The 25264-nt window shown below is 42.0% G+C and overlaps 1 long non-coding RNA gene across 7 annotated transcripts in view; it reads right to left on the reverse strand.

Moving 5' to 3' along the window:
• Nucleotides 1–418: 418 nt before the first annotated feature.
• The window catches only part of LOC149859990 (uncharacterized), a 96429-nt gene continuing 71583 nt past the window's right edge, over nucleotides 419–25264 (reverse strand). For 5 of the 7 annotated variants that reach the window (XR_016443618.1, XR_016443620.1, XR_016443621.1 and 2 more), the window contains 3 exons: nucleotides 11153–11222; nucleotides 10430–10565; nucleotides 419–5680 (listed from right to left, as the gene is read on the reverse strand). This is a non-coding gene — a long non-coding RNA (uncharacterized LOC149859990). The remainder of the gene's footprint in view (nucleotides 5681–10429; nucleotides 10566–11152; nucleotides 11223–25264) is intronic. The other 2 variants (XR_016443619.1, XR_016443622.1) reach the window with 2 other exon arrangements.

Here is a 25264-nt window from a genome sequence, read left to right on the forward strand (position 1 = left end):
GGGTTGATCAGCATGGACAGGCTGACACCCTCATATGCCAAGAATCAGTTCATCAGAGCAACAATAACCACAGTCAGACACAGTTAAACAGAATACCTCTGAATCTGGCTGGGAGTCCAGATGACACCCTCATGGGCCAGCATTCAGTTTGTTAGGGCATGTCTGAGCCAAACTGGGTCAATCAGCCTGTACAAACTAATCCCCTTATGTGTTTTAAACTCAGCGCGTCCCAATCTTTTAGCTTCTTGATGAGCAGACCCCACAGTATTTCTGGGCTTCACAGGGATTTTTAGCTTAGGTAAGAGGGGCGTTGCTGCAGAGCAAGTGGGGAAAAGAGAAGTAAAGAAGGCAAAATATACCCAGTTACCACCAGTTTGACTATAAAAGTTATTTATTGCTAAGTAGATAAAATATATAATGACACTAGTAGTAATAGACATGCAAAGGAAAAACAAACACAAACAGTCACAGTATACCCTGGTTTCACTAAGTATTTGGGGAAACTTAGCTCAAGCTTACCTAATACAGTTCAAGTTCAGAAATCTATGCTTAGAGAGAGAAGAGAAAAAAGAGAGAGAGCTGGGATCTCACCAGTCCAAGGCACTTAGGTTACAGAGCTGACAGGTCAAAGTTCTCAGCATGATCCTTAAAGGGAAATGATCTGCCTCCTTCAGCCTCTCCAGAAGAAAGCACACACTGCTGCTTCTTTTACAGATTTTTATACCCCCAGTTCAGCTTCTTTCAAGCATTCTCAATAGTGTAAATCAAATTGTCTTCTCTATTGACAAGGGGTTATCTGATTGGAACATCTCAGGAACTTGATTGATACTCAGGAAACACCTACTTAGAAGCCAGCTTGACATTCCTATGGATAGCACATATACTTGAAGGGATATCTCCTGGTGTCTTCAGAAACAATAGATTGCAGCATCAGGGTTTTGGATTTTTACTTGCTGTGAACAAGCCTCAGCTTAGCATGACTTTTCCAGATCTTACTACAGTCTTTTAACAGACTTAAGGCAATTATTGGAGTGTCCATAACCTGTTGCGGAGAGGACTTCCACCAGTCATCTCGGGAAAAGTATGACAACACTTGTGGACAGGGCTCCGACAGGCGGGACGCTGTGATGAACCCTGTACCATTGTTCAAATGTTGCCCATACCCCACTGACTCGGTCTATTGCCTCAGCTTTCCCTAACCCGGCAAACGAGTTGTAGCCAATTAAGTTTACATAGGCCTCCCATAGTGGGACCGGGGAATGTACGGCCCGAGATGCCTAATAAACTTACTGTTGCTTAGAGGTGTGTGGGGGTGGGGGGAGGGGGAGGAACAGTCCTTTGTAAATCCAGATTAGAACTTGTCTGATAAATGCTGAGCTGGGTGTGTGGGTTGATTAGCATTTGGAGCACAGATTCCCCATCATGCAGTGCTCCCGTGCTTCGCTGATCCCAGAATTCACTGCAGTCTCTGCTTCAGGCTTTCTGTTCTCCATCTCTCATGTAAATGAATGGTCATCTGGTCCCATCTCAGATGCAAATGAGATCTAGAGCAGTTGTTTCATTTTTGTCACCCTTATCTGGAGGGTTTTAGGTGTGTCTCTCACTGCATCTTAATCAGTTTCTGTTTAGGTAGAGGAGGGGAAGGAGCGGGATTCTTTGTGAGTCAGACAGTCTGCGTCCTGTGTCAGGGTTCCCCAAAAACATGGAGCTGACAGGTAACAATACATTTAATTTTCCCCTATCATCCCTCCCACTCAGCCAGGGAACACAGCAACTCATGATATGCTTCTGCTTTGTGAACTGCAGCTGGGGCAAGGCTATATTAGTGTGAGGGTGCTAGATACTGTCCTTTAGTTCCAGGCACTGAATAAGGAAAAACAACAGTCAAGGATGCGATATGCAAAGTGATTTACTCAGCATTCTTCGGCCCACAAACAAGTACAATTTCACCAGGCATAATGTCATCAGCCAACTTGTTCTCAAGTTGTTCAGAAGTTGCTAGCCCAGAATATGACAAAAGTCAAAGTGATAACTTCATCTGGAAACCACTGCTGATCACCAGAGTTTAGCAGAAACTGGCTTGCTTCTGTAGATGGTCAAGTTTCCAAAAATGAATCATTGCCAGGCTGAACAATCCCTTCGCAGAGTTTTTTCTGTATCAAACCTAAGAATCAGCAACCTCTATGAGATATAACAGTCTCCTAAGATTGTGGCTGACCCTGGTTATGTGTTTTGTTGCCGAACCAACAGCTCTAAGCTAGTTTGGCCTATGAAACCTAGTAAAGAATGAACCTACACTTATTTTATTTGGAGTATTACCAAAAGACCTGCCCATTGGACACAAAGATGATTCCTTTGAAGACATGTCACCATTAGACATATCAACTTATTTTCCTAATTCCTGCTGAGTCACAGGAATGAAACTTGGGATTCACTGACTACTGGGTTCTCACTAAGGTGTGGGCCTCTGAGAACACCAGATCCTGGGAATATGTCAGAATCACAATTATCACTTAAAAAATACAAGTTTCTAAACTTTCCAACTATGCAGAAAAGTTTGAAAAATGTAACCAATGAAAGGATGATTGCCTAAAATGGCTGATGTCAGTTGTTTTAAGGAAACATATTACCACCACAATTATTTCTATTACTCCTACAACTGCTATTTCCTTAGCACCTACATTCATACCTGAGATCAAGGCCCCATTGTGCTAGACAATTTAATTTACAATTTAAATAAATAAGGGAAACAGAGAAAAGATTATTAAATCTGCTTTTCAGATAAAGAACTGAGGGGAAATAGTTTTTTCTCTCAAAAGCTGAACTATCAAGAATTCAGTTTTCATTTGGGCACCAAATCACCTAAATCCTAAAAAGGCAATAAAGCCTCCTATCTTCATAAGTTTAGAAATGGCTATATTTACTAAAAAGACAAAAAAACACCACAGCAAAACCAAACCAAATGCCACACAACTTAATATCCCCTTAGGGTTCATGTACAATTTTGTGTATCACCACACCCACATATAGTTGCAACCTTTGCTCTCTTATCCCTTTGTTCTTTTAGTTTTTCTTGAAAGCACTTGTTGAGTCTGCTACGCTTATAGGGTGGAAGCTACATCATCTTCATATTCTATAAACCGTCTATCACATTTATTAACCACATAAATATAAATCACTGTACAGCTGTTTTTAGGGATGGAGACTTTTTTGTCTTAGAAAATTGTCTTTTGTCAGACTGAAAACATTTTGGACAAAGGCACCAATCTTTGCCCCATTTGTTTGTATCAGACAAAAATGAGATTTTTTTTTTTTACAGGCTTTGCCAGCAGTCCAAATTTTTTTGGACTCACCTATCCACAGCCAATTCCAGATTACATCATGGGAAGTGGAACGCAGGTGTTTCATGTTATTGCCCAGATTTTTCTCCACTACCATATCTTTGAAAGGGATGGGAAATATGCCAAAAAGTTTGTTGTACTGTAAAAGTCTTGGCAAGACATTCTACAAGGTTACAAACGGCAAGCTGTGGCTGGCCAAAGGATATCCATTCATTGTAGGACTCTATAAAAGGCGGTGTATTTTTAGACATACGTGGAGAAAGAATGGATTCGGTTGTGGGTTACTGTGACTTCATTTCTTCAGTTTGCACATAGTCTAATAATATAAGAACTGAATGTCTGGAGTATTTTTTGGACTACAAAGGAGAATGAGTCTGATGCTGTTAATTTAGCAAAGTCAAGGCTTTTATTTTAGGTCTGGAGGGTCTAGGTTCAACTCCTGGTAATAAACAAAATTAGAATCTTATGTTTGCTACAGGTTCTGCATTTGCCTGTCAGTATATCCTAATTGAAACCAAGGTCCTGTTATGGAACGCTAAAAGTGGAAAAACAGGAAGAAGTATAATGCAAATAAGGAAAATTGCTTAACTCACAAATAGTCACATTCCCTAGTTCTCTCTATACAGCTCGGAGTTTCCATCTACTAATGAGCTCTGGACAAATTTTACTATCTAGTCCTCATGTGATATTCTAAGCTTCTTGCCTCAGGGGATTGATAAAGATTTGTTTTTCTTCTATAAAAGGAAGGACTGTATTTCTTTCTTCTGAAAGCACATTTTATTCACTTGTCCTCTTATAACAAAGTGTTGGTTTCCCAGCTTTATTGGTCTAAGGAAAAAGGGTTTTTTTTAAAACACCCAAATTCTCTTAGAACTTTTTGAAACTGAAAATTCCTATAAGGGAGTTTCCTATTACAGGCAAGTAAGGTTTTCTACGTGGTTTAAATTCCTATCCTCAGAGGTATAAATTGTGTGTAGGCATGAAGAAAATCAATCAATTGTACTATAGCAGATGAAAATAGTAAACATCTAACATGAATATGATTCACCATATGCTTACAATGTCAGGACTCTCAGCAATGCAGGAATCAAACAATTATACTGGATTGGAGGGTCAGGAAAAAACATTAAAAAAATATTTTAAGTTCAACAGTTGTGGCTCATTTCTAATCTCTAATGCGTGGGCTTGCATTTCTGTGCATCTTGGAAAATATACTTCTAGGCATGGGTGTGAAAGCACAATCATGGATTTTTCAAGATACCTGGTGTTATGCATTTGAGTATTTGAGATTAGATTTGAGCCTTTAGTCTCTTTCAAGTGCTTAAATAACTGCCTCTCTAGGCTCAAGCCAAATCAGACTCAAGAAGTAGCGGCAGCAGCATTTTAAAGTGGATTTTCAGAATTCTCTTTCTGGATGTATTTCATACTTATCTCTTTTCAGATCAGATAGGAGGTGCTCTGACTCACGCATTTAACATCAGTGCTCAGCTTTGAGTCATGCCCTTATATTTACATGACTTCTCTTGTCCAAAAAGAGAGGCAAAAAAAAAAAAGAGAAAAGTATCAAAATGTCTAAAATCATTTAGGGGCCAAAAAGCTACTTTCCCCAAAGACATTGTACGTGTTCTTGATAAATTTTGAAGCATGTTTTCTTATTCAACCTTCAGTAAGTTACTCTTTTTGACTGATCTAGTTATTTGATGAACTCTTATTGTCAGATTTCCATCTAAATGCCATGTCTGTTCAGTGTTCACCACACAATACAACCTGAAGCTCTGTGGGATACCCAGCCTTATACCCAATCACATGATCTTTACAGCTAGACTGTGGATGAGAAGATGTTTTTATTACGCTCTGTGTCTGAATTTCAAGTGCTTAGTTGATAAGCACCTGATAAGTGATCATGAAAATGTACCAGTACATACAAAATATACTCACCCATCCTTTACCATGACAATGGAAGAAAAAGGAAAATCTAATCTTTTATTTGGGAAGTTAATTTGGTTCCCTAAGTATGAGAGGAAGTAGAATATGATTGCTTTTTGTCTGTCATTGTCTTCATGGATCAGGCTCTAATGATGGGGTTTTTTACCCCTTACCTGAGACTGGCAAGTCTCATTATTTCCTGTCTCTGGATCACAAAAGACTCATTGCTTTCTGTTGAAATTTTTTTTTTTCTGCTGGAAAAAAACTGGACGTGGAAAAAAGAACATTTTTGATTTGAAAATGTCGCAATGATCCTGCAGTAGAGTTGAAAGTTACGTGGCTCAGACACTAATTCTCTATGAACCAGGTTTTTCAGACCGACTGTCTCTCACACTGCAGTGCAGGATGGACCTCTGTAATGAACAATGGTGTCACAATGTAAGAAGAAATAGTGATGCATCACACAAGCTGTATTCCAAGCAGAGCACATGACTCCTAAAGGAGAATAAAGCACCTAAGTTACATCAGTTATATCAGCCATGTTATTCCACCTGCTATTTGGTATTTTTATTTGGGGGGGGGGGGGAGGGGGTATTAACAAAAAGTTGCGTTTTTTCCATTTTTCCAAAAGAAACATTATTTTATGACCAAATTAAAGATACCATTAAAGCTGAGTTTAGTGGATAAATTGAGATTTGTATAAGAAATCAAATTCAATGAAAGATGTTGAGGTATTCCAAGAGATTCGATTTAGCAGGATGAGCTGTTGGATAACATTTTCTTAGTTTCTCAAATAACTCTCCAAAAATATTTATTCCTTCACGATTGAATCAAACATAGCCTTCTAATCAGAAGGGGGGGCATATTTGAAATAGTTTCAACACAAATTTAAAACAAACTGATTTTTGGAATGTCCAAATCAATATTTTTCTCCCTTTCCTCATTATTGCATGATACGGTACTGCTTGATTTTTAACAGAAGTAGGATTAGTGCTGTATTGCAACAAAAGCTCTTCTCATGGTGTTTTCAGACTTGGCCAAACCCAGGAATTAGTGGAAATCCTTGTGAGAATGTCTGCTTATTTCCTGCCCAATGAGATTTGGAAAAGTATTCAAACTTTTGGATGTTTAACTAAACCTTGAAACCTTTGGGGATTGTCACATTGGGAACTGTGATAACTGCAGGTTTTATTATATGCCTTTCTCCTGCTATTTAATGTCCAATTAATTTCATGATAGGATACATTAAAAAAAGATACTTCTTATATGAAGGAGAGTAGCACTGTTTCTCTATTGTTTGTTGCCAGGTTGCAAGGGCTAGCCTAAACCAAAAGTAAAGATTTAGAATGACTTAATTTCAATTAGGATTTAGAGGAGAATTAAGTAACAGTTTAAAATCCTGTTTTAAGTGATGACCTCAAGCCTTTAAACACCATCCCCACACACAGGTTTTTTTTTTCTTTTTAAAGGAAACCCAAACATGGCCCTGGGTAACAAACGTCTCTCTGACTCATAAAAAAGTCAAGTCACAGTGCCGACATATGGAAATTATTTTCCTCTTCAACATGTCTTGCTAAAGAGATGGCTGAAAATAGCGTGCTGTTTGCTAGCAGTCCTCTTGATAAGAATACTACGTGTTGTAATGACAAAATAACAGCACTTAAGAGCATGGTTACAGCACTATCATTTGTCCCATTACAGCTGTCCATAGAAATCTACCTTTGCCAATTGCTACTGTAGAAATATAAGGTGCAGTATGCAGATGGTTCATACTTGGACTTGTGTACTTAACTGCTACCTAAACTCTATTTAGGGATTTGTGGGAGAAGACTTTTAAAAATATTAGGTCCCTAATTCCTGTTGAATTCACTGGGAGATGGACATCTAAAAACCTTTGAAAATGTGATCCTTAGTCATGAAACAGACTATACGAGAAGTCCCCATTGACTAGAATGGAACTATTTATGTATCAAAAGATAAAAGCAATCTTAAGTGCTTGGTTGGATCATAGGCAGGCAAGATTCTTGGAGTAGCTGTGATATCCTTTATTAGACAAACTGAGTAGTTGGAAAAAAGTTCTTAGCAAGCTTTTGGGCACAGTCACCCTTCTTCAGGCATAGGGAGTCTCTGCTAGTTGGATCATGGCTTTAAAGGAGTGCCTTCCAGAAATACTTAGAGTAGAAAGGACCTCTATACAGAAAAAAGGTTTCAATCTGCCACTGACAGTGTTCATAGATTTCATCCATGCAGAGTGTTTTGCCAGACCTGGGCATAAAAAGCAAAGATTATCATTCAATACAGCATGGTTTTGCCTCATAGACAAAAGGAAGAACATATGGGGCTCAAAAGGATATAGCGAGCTTTGTTAAAGCGTTGTACATGCTTCAAACTATATAAAGAACATGTAAAATATCTTTGATGAAAATAGATTTTTGGCCCCTACATCATTTTAGACATTTTGCTGCTACTTTTTTTTCCTCTCTCTTTTTGGACAAGAGAAATCATTCAAAGACTTGTTCACTAAGGCTTAAAAGGAGCCTGGATCTCTATAATTCTTGACTGTCTGCCCTTTATTTGATGTCACACAGCCAGGTCAGACTTCAATGCACATGGAACCTAGAAATCAAGAGGTCAAAATTGTTAGACCTCTTGATTTCTAGGAGTGATCTAGAAATGTAAAGGAGGAGTCAATTTGAATATTTTCAGCTCTTTGCATTTGGAAGAGAGCCTTTGGATAGGGTGAATGTATTTCTGCACCCTTCTAAACGCTATACAATATTCACTAACTCTCTTCAGCTGTTAGGACTGGCTTTGGGTTTGTAAAAGGCCAAATACACACAGGCCCCTTTTGATCAAAGATGGGGGAAGATGGGCAGTGTAGGTCTCATCCTGAATCTGGTCATAGTGGGACAAAGTAGCATCATGCAGCAAAGCTGACACCGTTGGTTACCGTAAGTAGGAGGCTCAACAGTATGAGAAACTGCTTAGTTTAATGGGATTCCTATGTTTTTATCATGGTTCCAGAACAGAGTGTACAAATCAATTAACTTTCTTGCTTTAGTTTTCTCAACAATGGGTACATCTACAAATGTGTTCTACTGTGGAATAGCCTAATTAGTAGGGTTGTACAAAGCTTCAGTTGCTGATTCAATTCACAGGAGATCTGGCCCGATTTGGTGGCTGAATCTCTGAATCCAAATCAAATCATGAGACCAATAAAAAGGTCTGAATCAATTTGAAGCCTCCAAATGGATTCAGAAAAGATTCGGAGGAGCTTTGGAGATTTGGGCAGTCCCCACTTGCTGCCACAGTGAACTGGACCCAGATTCCGTACTGGTAAGTAGGGGGTGAGGGGCAGGGGCTGGAGGAGGGGGAAGTGGACTTAGGGGAGACCCCCACCAGGTGCCATCCTCTGCCTGCTCCTGCAGCCCCCCTGAGTGCCCACCAAACCTCACTCACCTTCCCAGCCCCATCAATGGCTGCCCTGCCCAGCCCCAGCGTCCCAGCACTTAAAAAAAAAAAAAAAAAAAAGCCCCACATGCACCAGCTGCTGCAGCAGCCATCAGGGCCTCTGGGGGCTTGTGGCAGAGCCCTCCCCATGCAGTGTGGGGTAGTGGGGGGCAGCAGGGATCACCCCCCCGCTTGGTAGCAGCCAGTGAATGTGGGGCTTTTTTTTTTTTTAAGTGTTGAGATCCTGGGGCTGGGCAGGGCAGCCATTGACAGGGCTGGGAGAGTGGTGGGGGGCTGGAAGATCATGACAGAGCCCCTCCAAGCTATGCAGGGCAGTGGGGGCAGTGAGAGACAGAGGGGATTGCACCCATGCCTTGCAGGAGCTGGTAAGGGTGGGAGGTTTGTTTGTTTTTTTAAGTGCCAGGATGCTAGGGCAGGGCGGGGCAGCCATTGACAGGGCTGTGAGAATGGGCAGAGGTTGGGGCTTGTTCAATTCAGAGATCTGGCTGATTCAGCGGTGGCCAAATCTCTGAATCAGATTTGGCCAAATTGATTTGAGACAGTGATTCGAATCACCAAATAAAATCACTGTCCTCCAAAGCAGCTGAATCTAAATCCAAAGTGAATCCAAAGTGAATTTGCACAGCCATTTCACACAGGCTCCATAGTAAAGCATCACCATTTACTAGGGGTGTGCGAAATGGGCTGTATTCGATTTGAATTTGGATTTGGCCTGAATCAGAGACAGTGATTCGATTCATTGATTTAGATCACTGTCCCGATTTGATTCGGCCGAATCTGAATCTGAAGATTCGATGCTGATTCAGAGAATCAGCAATTTGGCCACAGACACAGCTTTAAATGTTTTTTCTACATACCTCAAGGTACCAGGCGTGGCTCATGAATGTTGCGATGGTGGGACAGATGGACACATGAGCGTGGGGGGATGTACTTCTGGTCCACTTCCAGGTCCACCGCCAAGCACACAGGGGACCCCCCCACACCTCCCTGGCTTGGCAATAGGCCATGGGGGAACCCCAGGTGCCCCTCCAGACCCAGGAGATACCAGTCACGGAGCTGGGGGGGATCCCCAGCATACTCCCCACTGGACCTGAAAGTGCTTCTGGTCCACTTTAGGGTCCACTGCCGAGTGTGCTGGGGACCCCCCTGCACTCCTGTGGGATCTTTCCAAATCCCTCTGATTTGATTCAGAGAGATTAAAGGGTCTCCTGATCCGATTCAGATTTAGAAATTCTGCCACTGAATAGGGCCGAATCTCTACTGAATCGAATCAGCAATCAAGCTTTGCACTGCCCTACCATTTACACGTGTGTTGGTTTTAGGGCACAGTAAATTAATTCACCCCACTATAAGATAGTACTGTCATTTACTGTGCTACAGTGCACATTTGGATGGTGACCAGAACAGCAGCACTTTGAGCCAGGGCGGAGCAGCCCCAGGTTAGTAGCAGGCTTTGTAGTTTCTGCATTCTTGTGCCCCAGACAGCCCCTCTACCACCCAGGGCTGACCCCCTAAGCCTGCTGCCAGCACAGGGCTGCTCTGCTGTGGCTCAAAGTGCTGCTATCCTGGGCACACATGTAGACGTTGCGCCTGGGAGCAGTGTACTCCAGCGCAAACTGCGCCAGAGCTTATCACGTTGCATTAATTGCACATGTAGATGCACCCTGTAAAGTGGAAATATAATTACCTACCTACAGAGGTGGAAGAATTATGATGACAAAGTAGACAGTGATGATAGGGGCCTCATAGTACGTATGCCTTCTGTGCAGCTGGATATTTGTCCCTTTTTCAATGGTGATGGACTGCAACACAAGAGACTAGGCTCATCTGCAGATGTTGGAGAGAAGAAGATTCTTCCTAACACAGACATGACTCAGGTGCAATGTGAGACAAATAAAGGTGGCATATGCCCCAAAGCATCCTCTCTCTCTCTCTCTCTCTCTAACATCCAACTAAAATCTCTCAGCCAGTCCCTTGCAGCCTGCTATAAAAATGTCAAGCAGGAATTGCTCATGATTTTAGGTGTGGGATTGGGAGAGACAGGAGTATAGCAAAAAACAATTTTGCATTTTTGTCCAAACTGCAAATTCCAACTTTAAAATGGAAATATATTAGAACAAAATCCTCATTCATGTGACATAATATCTGATGCATCTATGTCCCTTTAAAAAGGTCCTCTTTACATATACAGGTTCTCTTTTGGTTGCTTAACCACATTGGCTAATTTCTTTGTTTTCATTCATTTTCCTTTCTCAGTATTAATAACTGTATAAAACAGTAGCTATCCACCTTTCAATATTTCCCACAACAATATGGGATAGGACTCCATAAGACACTAAATCCAAATTTCCCATATCAGAGACATCTTTGTCATGCAATCCTGTTCATGTACATATATAGTGTAAATTACTTACTTAGGCCTGCCCTCTTTCTACTGGCTCTACCCTCTTTGAAGCGAACAAACAAAGGGTTACTACTCAGACGCTGGAAAAAAAAGAGGTTGATTAACCATGGGCATGCATAATTTATATGTCGTTTGAGCATCCTGTGAAAATGGGCCAACAATGTTTTTTATAAATTGGACTCTATGAATTCTAAATTATATTTAGCATTTATTATTGCTGGAGAAGCGGTACCAAAGTGACACTATTCATATATTCTGACTCAGTTTCCTTTTACCTAGCCCATTTGAATTTTAAGGTCTCTCTTCTTCCCGCATCTTTTCGTCTGTCTTCTCTTTAGGCTGCTAGTATACTGTACACGTCCTTACTGAAGTGCTGGGTTTGGTTTGTTATAGCAAAACCAGAGTTTGGATTTGTTTCAGAATTCTAGCACTCCACGGTAAGGAAACTAGGAAGAGGTACCTTGCAAGCTTCATCTTAGCAGAGGTAGCATGTTGACTGTGCTATGACAAACCCTGCATGTGCCTTTAAGAAACAAAAATTAATGCAAAGCTTATTACAATCCTGGTGGTTGCTAACGCTTTCTCTCTTCCACTGTCCAAGTGTCTGAATTTCAGCTTCAGATGAGTGTGGCCTGCTGGGATTTGAGCTGCCAGTTTAATTAGTGTTCAGTAATTTCAATAATGAGTGACAATTCATTGGGGCTTTTAGGTTGGTCTTCTGTTCAGAAGCAAATCAATAATCCACAGTTTTTCCCCTTCTTTAAAGACAAGAAAGTGGCATGTGAGTTACATCAGATGAGAGAAAATAAATGAGGAAAAGCACAAGTCCCTCAGTAACTTGAGAGGCAATTGGCTTTAATGGTGTGGGCAGCCTCTCTGGTTTGTTGATGTTATTGGATGAACAGAAAGGTCATTAGTATCTGGAAAGGGGCTCCTAAGATTCTCACAGTAAACAATTTGCCCTGGCTGTAACCATAGTGATTTGGGTAAATGAACACAGGTATACGGATTACTACTGTATTCCCCAGGCTGCCTATATTATTGCCTCAGAAGATATAAAAACAATTGAGGCTAATTGTATGAGAGTGAGTTTATTACAAACATAAATGGAAGGGGAAAAGAAACCAGATATATTGTTCAGAAGCTTTTTTTTAATCTCTTAATTTTATATGTACACATGTACATATATACAATGTACAATATATTTGTCGGAGAGCAATGTCGCTATATACACGCACACATGTACTATGTGTATTTGTCTTGCATCCACCTTTAATTGAGATCCATAGCTGTGCTGAGCTTATTCTTCATTGTTTAGGAGAAAGAAACGGTTCTTTCTAGATACTGTTTTGCTTGAATCTCATGCCTCAATGCATTTGAATATGGAGTTTTGAGTAGATAGTCATCTTGCAAAAATGCTGTAAGAATTGTACAGTTTCACACTTTTTACCCTCCTTCATGGCTGGAAACTGAACAAAACGAAATGAGTTGAAAGTGAAGAAAAATGCATTTATCTCATCTAAGGTATGGTCAGGTTTACCAGCCAATCACCGCAAAAGTCACCTATGTTTCCATTGGTATCCTGCCAGTATACAGTAGCTGCATTTTTTAAAAGTTGCATTGCTCTCTTTTGTTACAGCAACAAAGAACCACTCTTCATGAAGTGTTGTGATTTGCAGTATACAAACCCATTAAAAAAACACAAATGAAATCCCCAGCTGGGAAGGTCAAGTCTAATGAGGTGGGCTGTTGTGAGGAGTGGTAACTCACAGCATCCCCCATGTAGGCCAGAGGTGATTCCAAGTGAACAGCTGCTTATAATTATTATAATCTGACACTTTTCATCTACCTCAGGTGCTATTTTTTTCTCACAAGAGAGCAGATTAATTGTATATCAACTGATATACATAAAAAAGGGGTTGATAGAAAGCTTAATAAAGTAACATTAAATAGGCGATCCCACTGAAATTCTAATGTGTATATTCTTAATTAAATTCCCTTGTACTGTACAGTAATTCAGGTGCATTTGGATTCCTTTTTCCTCCACTGAATATAAAGTTTAAAATTATTGTTGCTATGAAACTGAAGGCAAATATGAAGGGAAAAAACCCTGCAAACCTGACCCACATAGGCCTCTCTTACGGAGAAGAAAAAAAAATCAGTTAATGCTACATCTCTCATTCTGCACTGTGTCTACACAGACCCTCCGTATTCTAATGCTAAAGAATACGCTCTCCCATTAGAATTTCAATAGAACCCTGCTCCCAGGTGAAAAGGCAATATCCACATTAAAATGAAGATATTATTAAAAAAAGTACCATGTGCAGCAGTCTATTGACATCACTCTGGAGGGAAACTGTTGATTTAAAGGAGGATAGGTATCTGGATAGCTACTTAAATTGAACATTTAATGGTAATAATTCAGCCGTTATTTAGTAGTACACATGAATTAAATCATGCAAACTCACTTTACAGAATGTCTTTTTTAACAAACAGCAAACATGTAAACCAATATTGCACAGGGTATGAACTATTCTAATTAAGCCTGCTTTCCAAATATTGCCAGAGTATTATTAAATTGCACGGTTCATTTTGTAATGAAAATTTATTTTCAAAAGCATATTTAGCATTATATACAATGTTTAATCATATACATTTAGTGCCAACTGCTGAAAAATGAATGGAGCCTTATGAGTCCCATGATATTTCCTGAATGAAATGAAACACTCATGGGGCTTGCAAAAGATTTCACTCTTGGCCTATCGAGACCCTGCTATCTTTCAGTGGTTGGCACTGTGTGTTTAGTAGGCATGTGTAAGTAATAGTGAACCTGAAAATGTTTGGAGGTTAATACCATGTGTCCTTCTGTGCTAGGGTTGCACAGGCCTAAAGTATGTTCATGTTAAAGACTTTACTTGCTCATTATAGTGTGTTTAGTTTGCTGTGGTTTGATCATCCTCTACAATAGGGCTGTTCAACTTCAGATTGCCTTGGCCTGCAGGGGCTGCAAGGCCACCTGAGTTCTTGCCACATGCAGCCCCCCTGCCGTGCAAGCAGCACAACCTTCCCCACTGCCACTGCTACTGTTCCACAAGCCCTACCCACTGCCACCACTACATGTGCTCTCCTCCCTCCTCCACTGACACATGAGTAGCACAAGTCCCCTTCTCCTCCCTCCACTGCTGCCAACATAGGGGTGATCCCTCTGCCCCAACCATGTAAGCCCCAATGGCACCCCACCAAATGGGGATCTCACCCTACCTTCCTCTGCCTCTTGAACAGCATAAACCTCCAGCCACAGGATACCAGTTGAGCAACACTACACCAAAACATCAAATGTTCATCCAATCGAATTTCCTAAAAAAATGAACTCCTGAAGGTATACAGTGATTTGTGCTATTGCGTCTTATGGAGCTTCACAATCATTCCAGTTCAGTGGCATTTTGACCAATATTGGAACATGATGGTGGGCCCTTTTTCAGTAACTCCTCCATGCAATGTGGAACACTATATCTATTGCTCCTAGAAAAAACACCATTTATATACTCCTACATAGGCCACAATACTGATCTTATTAGGTGTGCCCAGACAAGAGTGCACATGGTTCTTGCAGCATCTCCAATACCTTTGAAACACTGCAAGATGCACATGCAGGAACCAAAAAACGTTCCCCATGGTGCAAATTTGCAGCATGGAGGCAAAATTAAGCCCCTGGATATCCAGGGGTCAAAAAGTATCCCAGGGGAAAAAAGTGGGGCAGGGAACAGTCCAGGACCATAACTTGAAGCAACCGGAGGCTCAGGTCCTCCACAGAGATGCTCTGGTAGCCAGACAAAGCATCTCTATGATTGGCCCTCACCCCTGTGCTGAAGCACGTTGCCTGCCTGTGCAGTATGCCAGCTGCAGGGAGCTGGACCCACACTCTATGCCAGTAATTAGGGGCTGGGGGAGGGGGCTGGAGGATGGGGGAGGGGACCATGGGGGACCCCTACTGGCCCCATCCCCTGCCTGACCCCAAGCCCCCTCCCTGATCACTGCCCCAACCAGTCCCAGCCCCAACTGCCCCCCAAACCCTGCCATCGCAGCCCTGTCCAGCCCCATCCCCTGCCTGCCCCTTGATCCCCCACCCCCTCATTGCTATCTTGCCTGGCCCCAGCATCCTGGCAAAAAAAAAAAAAAGCTCTGCACTCACTGGTAGTAGCAGTTGCTGTGGGGGTCACCGGGGCCTTGTGACAGACAGAGCCCCCCACGCACCGAAGCCCCGCCCAGGGCCTGGCACAACTCAGCCCCAGCTGTCTGACAGTGCACGGAGCCACATGGTGCCCTGCCAACCTGGGCCGCACCCGTAGAATGGGGCAGTGGCCATACAGGTGTCAGGTGGCCAGGGCCTGTCCCTACTGCCCTGTGCTGTGTGGGTGGGAGGGCTGTGCTAGTGATTGCAGGGATTTTATATATTTATTTATTTTTATTGCTGGGATGCTGGGATGCTGGGACTGGACAGGGCTGTGATGGGGAGGGCTTGAGGGGCAGACAGAGAATGGGGCCAGCAGGGGTCACCCCATGGCCCCTCCCCCCTCCTCCAGCCATCTCCTCCCCATGCATACCAGCCAGTGATCCCAACAGTAGCTGCTACTGCCAGTGAGTGTGGGGCTTTTATTTTTTTTTTAAATGTTACTGCCAGTGAATGCTGGGACACTGGGGCTGGGTGGGGCAGCCATTGGGGGTCTGGGGGTATATGCAGGGGATGGGGATGGGTGAGGCAGCCATCAGGGGTCTGGGAGTGCAAGCATGGGGTGGAGCCGGGTGGGGCAGCCATTCGGAGGGCTGCAGAAGCCAGGAGGGAATGGGGCCAGGTAGGGCAGCAATCCAGGGACCTGGGAAAGCAAGCAGGGGTTGGGTACATGGGCCCTTCAGGGGGATGGTAGATCTTGCAGGGCCATGTGGCCCATGTTGGGGGGCTGTATCCCTGTGGTGGGGGGGGCAGTGTTACACAAATTGCCAATTGCTCAAATCACGAGCAAGACTTTTTATAGGGGGATACGGCAGAATGCCACATTTATTGATTACATGAGTTAGACATAGAGGTTCTGACACACCATCCATACAAACACACAGAAAACACCATGCACATCATCACAGATTGTCATACATACACACAAGACAACCATTCTATGCATACAAACAGACAGCAGATATAGTTACCAGCAATAGCTGCTCAGTGTTAACATGGGGTGGCCGACCCCATGTTCACTGAGTAGCTGAGCTGTTGTAGCTCATGATCGTGGTCAGCTGGAGTGAGGTGAGAAGCAGGCATGCCTGTGCTCTGGAAGGAAGACAGAAGATTTCTCACCCAACTTGGCATCGTTTGGCACCATAGATATGGTTTTCAGTCTGTTTTACTTCTTCGGGATTTTCCATGCTTAGTCTGTGTTTCCAGCAGCTGCTCTGCATCTGTCTTTTCTTTATCTCACATCGAGGTCACTACAGTTGTAAAAGATGGGTCTTAGCCTTGAAGTTTTCTTGTTGCCCACATGGCAGCATTTCTGCTTCGATTATCTCCTTTGTGCCCTCAAGCTTCAAAGGGATTCTTCAGCCGTTTGTTAGTTAGATGCTGGCTGGTGTTTTAAACCTCTGGCACCTTATTGCTTACATAAACAGTTACATCCTCTCTCCTTTTCTCATGCAAACTCCCATTCACTCTTCACTCACCCCTTGCCCATATCTCTCTCACGCCCACAGCATACAAAGTTCATTCACTTGTGTCAAGATGGAAGCATCATATAATATAGTCAAGCAGCTACCTTTTAGAAGACAGGAATGAAATTATTACATTCATTAGCTCAAATCACTATACTAAGAAAAAAGTTTAACCAAATGCTACAAATGCTACATCAGTCTGTGAGCTGTGTAAGGGGGCTGCACCTTGCAGGGGGCAGGGAACCTACCCCTCCTGAACAGTGCCTCCCACAATCCCCCCATGATCCACCCACACCTACCCATACACCCCATGCCCCCGCATCCCTCCACAGCCACCCACATTTTCTCATCCCGCTTCCCACCCCACTTCTGCAAACCCCACATCCCCCCAGCAGCATGCCCAGCTGCCAGACAGGATGAAACCTGCTGGCAGGACCTATGGCTGCTGGGGCAGCTGTCTCCACATCCTGGTTAGTGAAGGGGTCAGGGGGAGCTCTAACTGGTCTATGGTAAGAAAACCAAAGGCAAACAGCAAAACATATAGGTATTTATAATTAATTTTATTATGATGATAGAGACACTGGTAGGCTTCCAAATTGCTTTAACACTGTAGATATATCAATAAAACATGCCCAATTGATCACTGTCTCTGTCTCTCACTCTCTGCCTATATATAGTGGTCTTTTGTTTTCATTGTGGAGGAACATGGATTTTGGGGTATTTTACAGAATGACTTTGGGATTCTGTTATCATGGATTTTTCAGCTTTCAAATAGGAAACACCAGAATTCCTGCTAGGGAGGCAATTGGCAGGACCCAGGCAAAGGAGCCAGCTCAGAGCTGGCACCTTGGACCCAGCTGGATGTGGCTGACCTCCTGGTCAATTGGGGCCAGGAGAAGATGCTTTAACAGTTCAAAGTGGGCCACCACACTGGGAACAACTTTTGGGTGATACCTGCCCAGATGGTTAAACAGGGGCACACTTGGCAGTAGTGCCACATAAAGGCCCCAGGCTCTAGCTCCTCTTGGCTGCAGATCTGGGAGGAGTCAGGCAGGGTTATTTTGCCACAATTGGCACAACTTGGACCACACCAAAGTGCACGTCCGAGCATGTGCGCTGAAGCAAAAAGCCCTGGCTCAAATTTTCACCACTTCTATATGAGCTGCTGCAAGCACACATGCCTGCATGTATGGACACACCCATTATTCCCAAAATAATGCAAAATAACTCATTAAACCCTAGGGAGTTAATATGGATTTGCCATGATATAATCAGTTCCGAATCTAACCTTATATGCAATGATACCATTGGATTTTTATATGAAATTGGAACTTTTCTAAATCTTTGATCAAAAAGCAAAATTAGAGATTAGTCTAAACCACAGAGATGAGATGCATATTTGAGATGCCCCAGACTGTGAGTGTCTACACAGGCAATTAATGTAACTGAATAAACTCTGGTGTACTTCATGCTGGAGTTTATTGCTCCTGTGCCCCAAGTTTACATGTGAACTCAGGACTGCAGCACATTGAGCCAGGTCAGAGCAGCCCTGGCTGACAGAGGGCCCAGGGCTGCTCCATCCCAGCTCAGTGTGCTGCAGGGGGCTGGCTGGGGCAGAGCAAGCTGGAAGGCAGCCCCCACTTTGGAGCACCTTTGTTCCCCAGCACAGCAGAGAATGCCACCACAGGATAGGACTTGTATTTACAGTACAGAATAGTACTTGTATCTATGGAAAAGTTAATTAGTTTACTGCGGTGTAATAGGGCTGCATATGTAGACACAGATATTTTAATGCAGAGCTAATTAGCTCTGCAGTAAATGTCTTTGGGTTTCTGGAGGGATTTTTGATGCAGATTAGGATATTGCTTTACAGTCCACTCCAGAACATGTATTCAAATTGGACCAATACATGACTCTAATAAGTGCACTTAATTACTGCAGTTACTTATTGTACTTACTTGAGGGATTTGCTTTCTCCTCATTTTTTCCACCTCTCACTAGTCCACATGGGACTAGAAGCTGACTTTTTGTAAAGTGTTATGACATACAAGTAGGAAAACAATTTCTAACATTTTAGGTGTGTTGTTTACTAATATATCAAGGGAAAGTTCATTCTGGTTGTATTTGACTTTGCTGGAGAAAACTTTGGTTTACTGAACCAAAAATCATTCAGATCATATATAGGCGCTTATTCAAATCAACTTTCACCTCCATTTTATTTAGGTTGTCGTGGACATGCCAAGGCAGGTTCGGTTGGCATAGAAACCACAGTTTGTGTTACTAGCGACTCAGTTTAACATATTTCTGTGTGTGGAGTGGAAGCATGATAGAAACCCAGATTGGTTCTATGTATTTTGGTTACTTTATGGAAGAAGCAGGATTGCCCACCATGAAAGTGTCTAAGGCTGGTTCCCTTAAGCACGTGTATTTAATATGTTCCATTTGAGGCATATATATCCATGTAGAGACTGTTCACCTCAGCCAGTTTTGCTTTTAGTCATGCCTGAAATCGCAGAAGCAAGAAACTAAGATCATCCATGCCAGTGAATTTGAACAACCATGCTTTCTCTTCCTGACCCCATGAATCTTCCTTTCTTTTCTGCACATCTTTAGAATGAAGGGAGTGTTCCTCTCCAGCTTAGCTTGTATCCTGCAACTGTATTTTGTGAGACACCCCACCCTCTTGCAACATGTTTTGCCTACTCAGAGCTTCTCAGATGACTTTGGGTACTACTCTACTTAGTTTCTGAGCCCAGAGTGCTTAAGGAGGAGTTTGGAACCCTTTCAGATCAAAAAAGAAAGTGTTTGATGACTTTTAGGCACCTACAGGGTTAGGTTACAGCTCAGGGTTTCCTATACGCTAATAATTAAAAAACCATTGGGATAACAGCAGTTTGATGAGAACAAGCACTAAGTCCCTGATTTGGCAACGCTTTTTTGAATGACTGTAAAGTTACGCACATGCTTAAGTGCTTTGCTGAATTGTGACCTATGGGAGGTCACATTTATCTATTAATATTTCTATCCACTAGGATGGAAAATAGGGATGTGGTAGAACACTCAAGCAGAAGTGAAATTTGAGCGTAAAGGGAAAGGATCACTTTTATTTTTGGTTATTGGAGATCAGGAAGGTAAAATAAGAACTAAGGGCAAACATCAGCTAAAGTTAAAATATGACTCCCACAAGGAAAAATGTGACTGGAATTTGCAACTAGTGGAGAGAGAAGTGAATGGAAGATTAGCGTCTGTCATTTAAGCAATTCCTAATGAGAAACAGGGATGGATTTTTGCCCCTGAAAATGTGAGTACACAAGGCTAGATCTGTCCCTTTAAAATATCAAATAAGCACATCTCAAAAGCTTGGAAAAGTAGATAAGAACAATATAAAGTAGTAAACTGTAAGTCACTGAAACATGAAGAATCCTTCTTAAAAGGGGAAAGAGAAAAACTTCACTTGCCATGTTAATGCATCTTCCAAGCTTTCACAGCTGAGGTATAGATCATTCATAGGCTGTACATATTTTTGGAAGTGGAACCCCTTTATGTGTTTCCTTGATTATGCCAATATAATACAATGATTATCAGAATTCAGTAGTCATTGCTGCTCTCTAAACTAGACTGCTATTATAAAATGGGAATTTTGGTTAGTTTTGTATCGAAGCATTTTGATCACACAGCATGGTCATTAGATTCTCCATCCGCAAATTGGCCACAACTTTGGTCAAATGATCAAATTACACTATAGGAGTCATATTGAAATCATGTGAGCAGGTTTTAAATCCCAGTAGTTCATGAACTTTTTTTAATATCTGCCAAGCCGAACAATGGGACCCTTTTCAATCCCCCCGTGAGCACCTATTAAAACCACAATTTACAACTATACATATCATCTAACGTGTTAACCAGGTGTTCCAGTGTTATTGTTTGAAATTCTACCTAGGTTTAAATCAAATGAAGAAAAGCCAAAAGTCCAATTAAAATCCCACATTGCCTCTTTATCGTGTGTAGGTGAAAGACATTTGTTACAGATTTAATGGCAGAAATCTCATAAAATTTTAGGCCATCCTCTTTTCTTCCCAGTTTCTTATTTCTTGCTTAGATTCTCACAGCTTACTGGCATTTCCTGTTCTTAACTGTAGAAAAAATAGAATAAATCTAGGAATTTCTGGCTTAATTTTAGTAGCATCCTGGACACTCTAGCTGAATTTGACAATTGAGTGTTGTCATGGGATATTAAAATCCTGCAGTGGGCCCATTTAAGCTATTATTTCATAGGCTGTCCCTTAATCAGTTCCATCCCTCTGCTGTGCACTCTTTGCCAACATGTGTCTATTTTATTTAATAGTTCAGTGACAACAAATTTATGTTGCTAAGCTCCAAAAAGTAAACCTTACCAAAATACCTCCCCAAACTGCCTTTACAGACATCCACCAAAGTAATATGGAATTCAGTTGTCTTCACTTGACCATAATTACTTCCAGACACAGGCTGCCTATCTTTGTCATTGGCCATTTTTCTCATTCCACCCTAGCCCAGAAATAGTGGTGTTCCTTTACATTTATGGTTTTCTACTTATATTTCATTGTCACCCACCCCTCCTACCTTTTGATTTTAGCAGACCTTGACATTTAACTACACTGACCTAGCTCTCCCTCCAAATATATGTTTTCTCGTCTGTTTGACAAAAGAGTTGGGTTTTCAGTTCCCAATAAAACACATTAATTTTCTTTCCTTGAGACAACCCCCCCTCCCCTGTACCCCCGTCCCTGCACCCACATATCCTCCGCCCCTCTTAGGGATTAAAAACTGAGACAGTGAAAAAAAAAATCACCATTGTCTTGCTAATTTGATATACATTGAATAATATGAAAAATGAGATCAAATTTTTGTATAGAATTAGTGAAACTGGCAAAAAAATAAATGTGTCAGTTACAGCACATCTGTTCTCTTTTACATTTTACTTAAGAAAATAATTCTTGCCAGATTTTTACCCACCCATAATAATTACACAATTTTTACAGATGGAGTTTGTAACAGCTTCACTTTGGTGACCTTTAATACAATTTGCAATGAATTTACTTTTTGGCTTGTACCCTATTATGATTTTGCAATAAAGGGGCTGAGGTAAAGTTATTTGTTTCCAGCTCTGCACCTTTTCCTAACATTTTTTTATAAACAAAACTGCTAGGCTAGAAATGATTGTGGCTGTCATCACCACTGTTCCTATTGCAACTACTTCAAGGTTTGCTCTTGGACATTTAATTTGGCACTCACCCTGAGCCTGTTTTCATTATTCTTAATTATCTGTTCTTTGGGAGCACCAGGCCAGAGGAGAGGCTGTTCATGCATGTCCAGCTGCAAATGATAAAACATTGTGACTTCTACTGATATTTAAAGAGAATAATACCAATTATTGGAGATAGGCCCTGGCCAAAACATTTGGATCCAGATCCAAGTATCTTTCCATTTCAGGGGTTCTTGGGCCTGGGGTTTGGCACACTTAGGATATATATTTGGATCCAAATTTCAAGCAAGTTCAGATCCAAAGGGTGGTATGAGCCAATCTCTAATGTTTATAGCATGACAGTCAGCATTCTCATGGTTACATTCAACTTGCATTTACATTGATTTACAAAACTTTATAAATCAGACGCAAATAATTTCTGCTGCTGGAACTTGCTATAAAATATTCTGGCCATAGTCCGAATGACTTCAGATATCCAATTTAAATCCATGTGTACACACACAGACTCACACACATGCAAAATATTGCTGGAGTTGGAGTGTTATTGCCTGGCCAGATTTTGCTACTCTAGTTTCACGCTAAGTAGTACCTTACTTTGAAAGTAGTCCAGATAAGTAAGTGGCCCAGATCCTCAGTCCCTGCTAAGTTCCCTTTGCATTGGCAGGCACTAAGGCAGAATCCATGTGTGCTGACTGTGTGGGAGAATCTTGGGTGGCATAATATCAAATTAGCTGGCTATATCCCATATATTCCCCTTTTCCAAGCCATCCTAGGCCTGGGGCTGCTCTAACCTGTGTCGGAGGCCAGGTCAATGGCTGAAGTGTTTACCACATGCTTCATCAGCATCAAACATGAGCTCAAGTAGTTGAGGGGTGAATCAGAGTGGGTAGCTGAGAAATAAAGTAATATTTGACGTGAGTAAGGGGGTGAGAATGTCAGGCACAATGGGAATACTTAGGGAATATGAACAGAATTGGGCCCAATAGGATTACTTGGGGATTACTCAGCATGAGTTAAGGGGGCTAGAATTGGGATCACAGAGATTTATAATGTACTTGGCCTTCAGCAATGCTAATTAATATTTATATAGATCCAGTTTATTATTTTATGAAAAAATGGAAAAGATACCATAGTTTTAAAAGCATTTACCGAGTATATGCATTTAACAGGCTTATAGAGCTATGCAGCGAGGAATGGATATTATTGTTATTACCATTCAAGGCATAAATTGCAACTGCCACAGGCTGCACAACCCAATTAAGAGTAACAGGAATGGCTAAATTTAACAGGTCCTGTGACATGATAATGGGTTCAAAGGGTCAGTGCCCTAACCTTACACAACAATGGCAGTTGGCACATTGTTTTTTAATATTAGCACTTAAATATGTATTAGAAGCTTAAAAACAGCCTTCAAATAATAAGAAGGGTTAGACTTAAACTTATAAGGGTGACCTGTAAATAAATGTTGGTATATGCACTTTTAAAGTGCAGAAGAGTATTTTTGGATTTACCTACCTTTCTCTTAGAGAGCCAACAAAATCCAAATCGGGTAGAGAGGCCCAGCTTTTGCCCAGAACAATGTCATATGCATCAAATGACGCCCACAAAGAGTCTACAAGGCATAGGACATTTTTATTTACAATGTTGCAGAGTTGTTCTCATGTTGTTAAAACTACATGTGTGAAATAGAGTATGGAATGCCATTCAACATTAGACATGGGGGTCATTATTTATCACTGGGGAGATATAATGCTTTGCAAAGGAAAGGGGTGGGGTCTCATATTCCTCAGTCATTTACACCTGTGGTGATCTGGAAAACTGCTACACCCGTTTTCTATTCACTTTTCACTGATAAAGTATACAAAGGCAAAAGTTATATCAACTGACTGATGAAGGGGGCTTTGTGGGCATCATGTACCTTTTCAGTTCAAATTATACTTTTTCTAAGAAGCTGAAAAGAGTCTAATCTGAGTGGAGAAATGATGAAAAACTAAATGGGCTGATTCTGGTGGGGCTGGATCAGCAGTGGGATATCAGTTGCTGAACACAGGTAGTATGACACAATAATGTCATGTGCACACAGTCATGGGATATATGACTATGTGGTTTACTTTAAGCTGCATGATCACAGACTGGGTCCCTGCTTATGCACACAGTTGCCAGTGCCAGAGTCACACCAGAAATGTGAGTTTATTAAATCAGGGTGGGATCAGGGAGACTATCAGGTCTGTAGGGGTTTTTGGCAGATCTAGGAGGTGAGGACACACACAAGTGGTTGGAGGGTTCATGGGTGGGTGTTGTCTAGCCGGGGGTGGGAGAAATGGAGTGCTAAAAATAGCCTTATCAGGGTGGGAGAGCTGAGAAAAATGCAGCCCCAGGACTCCAGACCTGTAGAGGTGCTGGTTGCAGACAGAGGTGCAGCTCTCTGCTGTAACAGAGAATGCTTTCCAGGAAGCTTTCTAAGTTATGAAGATCTCCTGGAACAAGCAGAAGTTCACTGTTGATTCCAGGAGGAAGGCAAATCCAGCTGCTGGCTGTGAGCCTGGACCTATAGTTTCCCATAGCGACAGCTCCTCCTCCCAGCCTGGCCCTGTTTCAGAATGGGAGGGAGGGAAAAAGAGCAGAGGGGAGCTCATTCTAGGGGTTCCCCATCTGGCTGTGGAGGGAGGGGTGGGTGTATTGGAGACCTACCACCTCAGGGGAGGGCTCCAATACAGGGATGGCTGAAACCCCTGCAGACTGAACTCCCTCTGCTCCCTTTCCTCCCTCCCATTCTGAAAACAGCTCCAGGCTGGGAGGCAGTGCAGACAGAAGTTACAGAAGATGCTTTGTTTTGAAATGTCTTCATCTGACCCCTCATGCAATGAAGGGGGTCAGATTTTCACCTCATCAGCCATTTTTAGCCAAACACTTGTGTTGGGTCATGACTATAAACTGCTTTCTGTGGCCAGATGGGGTGAAAATTGTAACTTCTGTCTGTACGAATTCAGTTAGATTGCACATGGTTTAGGTGAACTAAGTTAGATCAGACCAGCCATTTTTTGCTCTATCTAAACTCCATGACTTAACCTTAGTTAGCTCAATCTAAGTATAACATCTGCATGTACCCTAAGAGGCAGCAATCCACATGAGAACAGACACAGCAGGATCAGCAAATAAGACAGAAAGAAGCTAAGGTAT

This window comes from Crocodylus siamensis, chromosome 7 (assembly GCF_052110815.1).
Source record: "Crocodylus siamensis isolate JL-2025a chromosome 7, ASM5211081v1, whole genome shotgun sequence".
NCBI lineage: Eukaryota > Metazoa > Chordata > Crocodylia > Crocodylidae > Crocodylus > Crocodylus siamensis.